Source organism: Octodon degus, unplaced genomic scaffold (assembly GCF_000260255.1).
Source record: "Octodon degus isolate 3935 unplaced genomic scaffold, OctDeg1.0 scaffold00274, whole genome shotgun sequence".
Taxonomy (NCBI): Eukaryota; Metazoa; Chordata; class Mammalia; order Rodentia; family Octodontidae; genus Octodon; species Octodon degus.
In genome coordinates, this window is record NW_004524850.1 from 2,006,946 (window position 1) to 2,013,924 (window position 6,979).

A 6,979-nucleotide genomic window follows, 5' to 3' on the forward strand; every position below is an offset into this window, starting at 1 on the left:
AAAACAAAAAACAAAAAACAAAAAACAACAAAACAAAAAATAACAAAACAACAAATAAAATAAAAAAATGAGAACGAGTTGGAGGCCCTGTTCTTCCTCTTGCATGTGACCAGTGTCTGCTCAATTTTCAAGAAATTTACAATGTAGAGTTGATGTGTCCTCAAAAGTTTCATCTGTTGATGACTTTTCTTTTTCAAAAAATATTTTATTTATTTATTTGTTTGGTGCAGAGTCTTGCTGTGCAGCTTGGAGTCATGGTGAGCCTCCTGTCTCAGCCTCCCCAGTGCTGGGATTACAGGTGTGCGCCATGACACAGCGTCGGGGCCGGCGCAGGATGTGGTGCCAGGAATCGAACCCGGGTCCTTGTGCGTGTCAGGCAGGCCCTTAGACCACTGGGCTATCTCCCCTGCAGACAAATTCTCATTGACTGTCTCCCATATGCAATCAATAATGTTAAGATTTAGAATTTGTGTGCCCTACTTGGAGCCGATCTGTAGAGAGACCCCCAGAGGACCTCTATCTACACTTCCATTTTCTTGTTTCCACTAGGACAAATAAGCACTTTAAAAAAATTTTAGTTCCGCTTGCCTTTACATCTAAACATCTTGGTAACTTCTAAAATCTTCGAATTTCCAACTGTCGCAATGTTGGGATACAAAATTTCCTTTTTCAATCCAGATTTCAGAGGCCGAGAGATAGCTCAGCAACTGGTGGTACACGCCTTCGATCAATCCCAGCGTTGGGGAGGCTGAGACAGGAGAATCCCTATGAGTCTGAGCTGTGTAGCGGGACCATGAACCAAATGAATAAATTAGTAAGTAAATTATTAAATCCAGATTTCAACCACTGTCTTCGCGATGTGCCACTTTTCTGGGCAGGAACAGGAGAAAGGCGATAGAAATCCTTCCATTAGTGTCAGGAAATGGAAGTCTGCAAAACCTCCTCCTGGGTTACATGAGCTTTACGTTCGAATCTCCACTTCTACAAATGGATTCTTTTCTGTTTTATAAAGCACCTAGTCCCTGGGATACTTGTTTTGCAAAACTAGTTTAGAACTATCAATGCTTTCGGCAAGATGAATGAAAATTCGATGTGGTCTTCCCGGGCCTGTCGCGATGAGGTTCTTGGTGGGACAGAAACAGTTATTTTTATCCCATTATTTTCTACCACTTGTAGGATAGAGAATGTGTGTTGTACTCGCTTTAGTGTTTTAAATATATCACCACCTCCAGTGATTCACACACAGTGAAGGAAAGAGGTGCATGAATTTTGCTGTGCACTGAAATTTGGAAACAAAAATAACATTTAGGTTTTTACCTAATATGCATTCTGGTAAGAACTCCTTCTCAGGCTATGAAATGACTGACTTTGATTTAAAAGCAAGCTCTTCTGCTTCACAAAGAGTTTTTGGTCTACTTTCGACATAAATATAGCCAGGAAACTTTTTGATATCACTGTGTGAGGCATTTGATTTTGGAAAACAGCCAGGAATTGCATGGAATTAAATAAATAAATGGCCCTACCTGTTTTGGTTCCATTGAGGCCCTGGACAAAAGGGACCAGGTACATCTGCAGTGTCCTGCACTGTAATAGTTTTTGTTATTTTATTTTATTTTAATTTTTTTCCATAATTTTATTGAGAAACACATAGCAACGAGACAGTTTCAAACCAAATTGGTAGGACAGCTTCAATAATTAACACATTGCATACATTCTTCCTAGTGGTTAATTGCTGTACAAGATGCGGACATGATATCCTATCTACAAACACCATTAGAACAAATCACTCTATTCATTAAGAGAATGCAACTATATATCTATCCGAACCACTTTGAATACACAGAGTTTTTATTTTTAATATACACATTTAGTGTATTTCCTGAGTTTGTTTTGTATGACTGTCTTCCAAAAATTTCTTGTACCATTTTGATTCTTAGAAACATAGTATGCACAGCCGGATGTTGTTCTCTGAATATATCTTCTTTTTGTACATTGATTAACAACAAAAATAGCAAAAGAAGGAAGGTACGTACATATATGGTACAGATGCTGCCTACATATCTACATGTGCATACGTAGACACATAAGAGCTGTTATGATTTGCTACTGATTTCAGTCAGTGCATTGAAAGGAGAAGTCATGGCTTATGTCGCCGGCGCGACCTCACGCGCCTGCACTCGGATAATCTGACCAGCTACATGGAAGACAACAATGTGCAACATCATAACTATTGTTGATTTCTGGTCAACTTGTCTTGAAGTTTTGTATCACTTTTACTGCTTTTTTCTCTTTTTAAAATAATAAGAAAGGCACATTATGGTACAAGTGTAAAAAATCAAAGGTCCGTATTTTCCATTTACTCGTAGTTCCATAATCCCTGGTTTCATTTATTCGTAGTCCAACAGTGTGATGTGGAAGGGCTTAGAAATAAATAACTGACAAGATTGGTTTTTGCACAAAAATCTCTGTAGTGCCCTGCAATGTCATGCTTTCCAAATGGCCTCCCTGACACGAGAAGCGCCCCTTTGCCTACATAATCTGCGCCCCATCCACGAGCTCCCGGCTAGCTCCTCAGCAGCCATCCGGGCTTAGCGTGTGCCATGCTGACCTTGTCACATACAGCAGTTACATTTCTTGTTCTCTAGGTCTTGCTTTATCTTGGTCTTAACCATCCAGCAGAAAAGTATAAAATCGAGGTATAAAAAGTAAAGCCGTATTAATATGCTGAGCTGTAAAAGGTTCAAGTCAGCAGCTTCTGACATTGCCAGTCCTACGGATTACACACTACTATTATGGACTACTGGACTATGTTGGATTATTTTGCTGAATTCACGCACCTATAATATTTAACTAGCAATGGAATACCCCTCTCTGACAAAACTAAACAAAAATGGGATACAAAGGAAGGACCATATTGTATCTCTATATAGAAAATAGGATCGATATACAGCAACTTTCTCTTAATTCAGTGAGAACAAAGATTTGTACCAATAGTGTTTGGACAGGATATCATGTCTGCATCTTGTACTATGAAGACAACAATATGCAATGTATTAATTATTGAAACTGCTAGTAGTCGGTTTTGAAACTGTCTCATTGCTATTTGTTTCTCAATAAAATTAATTTTAAAAAAGAGAATGAATCCATCTTAAAAAAAAAAGACAATTAACAGGTTTGCCACGGTAGCTATGGGGCTTCTGGGACTCCGTAACCACCTGCCTTTCTCCTCGTCACCTTCTTAGGACCCTTAAGACTCTTGGGAGGGCTTGCTGTGGGCTCCAGGCTTTTAGCTGGACTCATGCAGGTATTAGGGTCCCGGCCTCACGGCCTTCTCGGGTCTTTGGTGTGTGCAAAGATTCCCTGCACTCGTGTGCAAGTGAGGGCCGGGGAGACGGCTCAGTGGAATAAGCGCTTCCCGGCAACACACCTATCAATGCACGCCTGGTCTAAACTTCGTTTTCTATTCCACCTCATTCATCCACACAACTTACAAAATAGACACACAGTGCTCGGGACATCGCTTGGAGGTCTAAGCGCCTGCCTGGCGAGCGCAAGGTCCCAAGTTCGATCCCTGACACAGTGTGCCATGCTGGCCCCTAAGCCAGGTGAGGTGGCACATGCCTGTCATCCCAGCGCTGGGGAGGCTGAGGCAGGAGGATCACTATGAGTCTGGGCTGCACAATCATGCCCTGTATCCACAAAAAAAAAAATGAATACCATAAAACAAACAAACAAATAAATAAATAGAATAGAAAGAAACATAGTTTTGAAATATTTAACAGGACTTTTTATTGTCCATAACTTTTTTTAATTCTAGGAAGTTCCTCTTTATTTTTGCACATTTATTCTTAAGAACTATAAGATCAGCCTCCTCCATATTTTTTATGAAATTCCATGAAATATTTTTGTTGTCATTATAAGTAATGTATGTCTCAAAATATTTCTTGTTCATCTCTGTGATGCCTGATTTTTTTCAATATTTGGCCTCTATCCACTTTCATGGAGGAACCTTTTTGAAAACTGTGTTGTGAAAGTTTATCATGAATCATTGTCTAAAGTGACCAGAAATGTTCTGTAAGATAGCTCATGATATCAGCATCGAGTTCTTCATCATTAAAAAAACCCAAAAATTATACCCGTTTCCACATTTCACTATTCACATCCAGATTTTTAAAAATTTCAATTGTGTTTGAACAAAACAAAGCGAGCGAGTATACTATTGTTATTTTATTCTAGTTGCAGTCCAACATTTTAGAACTTCTCTGCAGCAAACCTTAGTGAGTTTTATATTTGCTAATTCACTTCACAAAGCTCTGGGTCTTCTTTGTTGCTTTATTTGTTTGCTTTGTCTTTTTGAGCCAGGGCCTCACTCTGCCTGCAATCACGGGCTTGCACCTCCATACCTGGCTGGCCCTTTCGTTCCAAAGAGTGACCTCAGATTTTTGAAAGGAATTTGCAAATAAAAGTGCAGGATGCACAGTTTAGTATAAATTTTAAACACTTGGAAAATATCCGTGGTATAAATGCATTCAAGTGATCCATGGAAATATTTATTTAAAATTTTTTCTCCATGCAATAAGGATTCTAAAAGTTAAGCATAAATGTGATGTACCAGCGCTGCATCATGCTGTGGTAGCTCGCTGAATTATAAATGTAGAAAGGAGCACAGGTTTAGCATTCTTCATCCAAAAAGCTAAAATTGCCGGGCACTGTGGGCAGCCTGTAATCCCAGCACTCAGGAGGCTGAGGCAGGAAGATCGCTGTGAGCTTGAGGCCAGCTGGGTTACACAGTAACCCCCAGGCCCGCCTGCACTGCACAGCGGAATCCTGTCTCAAAAGGAGAAAACAGAAAGAAAAGCAAAACAAAAAGGCAAAAGTGAAACTTTTCCAAAGCCTGAGCCTTTTTATTGGGAGCTCCCAGATATAACTGAGACCTTCCACCCATGACATCTGGGAAATTCACCCGTGACATCTCAGGACAGGTCAGCGCTGACCTACACGCCCACTAAAATATTACATGGCTTTCCCTCCAGGCTGTGTGCCAAGGTGTGTGTGAAACAGGCGTGAATTCCTTGTTTAAACTTGGGCTTGAGACCGGGCGTGGCGGGGCACGCCTGCAATCCCAGCTCTTGGGAGGCTGTAAACAGGCAGATCACTGAGTCCGATATAGTAGCGAGACCCTGAACACCCTGTAGAGCCTTCCCTAAAATACAATAAACAAACAAACAAACTTGGGCTTTATTCTGAAAATGTCCCATTGTGCATACGCAACGGTTCTCAACTGAGATTAAAAAAAAAAAAAAAGAATGCTCTGAAATCATTTCTGGTCCTAAGCAATTTGCATACGAAATGAGCCACCTCTGTGCAGGTCACACACGCTCAATATTCTTAGATAAGAGAGTGTGCTTCCAAAGCAGGCAAGCCCAACATTAATTAAATACCCTCAGCCGGCTCTGAAGTATGCCAGAGATGGTCAGAAAGGAACTGAGGAATAAAAATAGCTATTGTTCTCTGGAATTGATTAGCAGGGAGCTGAGAAAGCCGCTCCAGTGAACGGCTTTATTCTAAGGCTTAACAGGTCGGACGTGGGCGACGTTTTGCACGCTGAGTAGACAGCAGGTATGATGTGCCTGACGTAGTTTCCAGTTTCAGTGAAAGAAAAAAAAACTGATCTCCATTAGACATGAATATGAATAAAAATCTCTCAGAATGGATATAAGAAAGCATTTCTGAATTCTTTGCATGTAAATTAACAGAGCACGTCTGCAAAATTGACAGAAAGGGGTGAAAAGCAGTGAGGGAGGGCGCGGAGGAGATGAGGACGTATGCCCCGATGAGAGAAACCCTGCACGGTCCTGGAAGACCTGGGCAGTGTTTCACCCCGGCGGGGGGAGTGGCCAGGGAGCGAGGACACACTATGCAAGTGAGACACCAACCTGTGCTACTCGCTGCTCACTGGCTTTGAAAATTAAGTGGCCAGTCAGCCGAGCAAATGCTGTTTCTATGCATTTATTAGGTGAAAATCTGCATAATGGTGGGTGAAAGAACGATAATTTTTGGAATTAATAACTATGAAGAAAGAGAGAGATTAAAGCAGATTAAGATTATCATTGATGGTGCACGCTGCGGTGAAGTCCCAGTGACCTCGGGTCTTTCTTTTACACTAAGCAGAGGAGGAGCCCGCTGGACGTCTCTGCACTTGCTTGGTGAAGCATATTCAGTGTGAGAGGTTCCTGGGGGGTGACCTGGGCATCCAACACAGCGCCACACGCGGGAAATGCCTTTCGGATGTGAGTCAGTGTTTCCCCCCAGCTTGGCTCAACTGCGAATGAGGATTAATTATCGTCATGATCATAAGATCCTGGCAGTATTTACATCATGGCTTGGGCTGAGCATGCTCAGGTCAAAGTGAGTTAAGCACCCCCAACAACTCCTGACACGGTCGTGTTCAACGCTTACGTGCAGTATAGGATATGTGAGTATTGACGTATTGTAAATTCAAGATGATAATCATTAAGGGATTGATGACGATTTGTTTTCCCTTCGGTACCAGGAATAGAACTCAGGACCTTGTGCTTGCCAGGCAAGCGCTTATTCTACGGAGCCATCTCCCTGGCCCAATGACAATTATTTCTGCGTGTGTTTAATTTCTAACTTCAGATGGACTGATTGGCACTATTTGCACACAGATTTTTATATACATAAGAAGAGGATATAACCACACATACATAATTTCATGTGCATACTTACAAATTCATACATATACATTTAGGCATAGACAGACAGATAGATAGATAGATAGATAGATAGATAGATAGATGCATAGATAGACAGACAGACAGATAAATAGATTATATTTCACACACATATAGAGATTTATGCATGTGTACATGAATATAGCTAATACCCACATATATAACATATAAAGATTTTGTGCATAAATACACTATATGAAGAGCTATGATTATGTATAAGTACA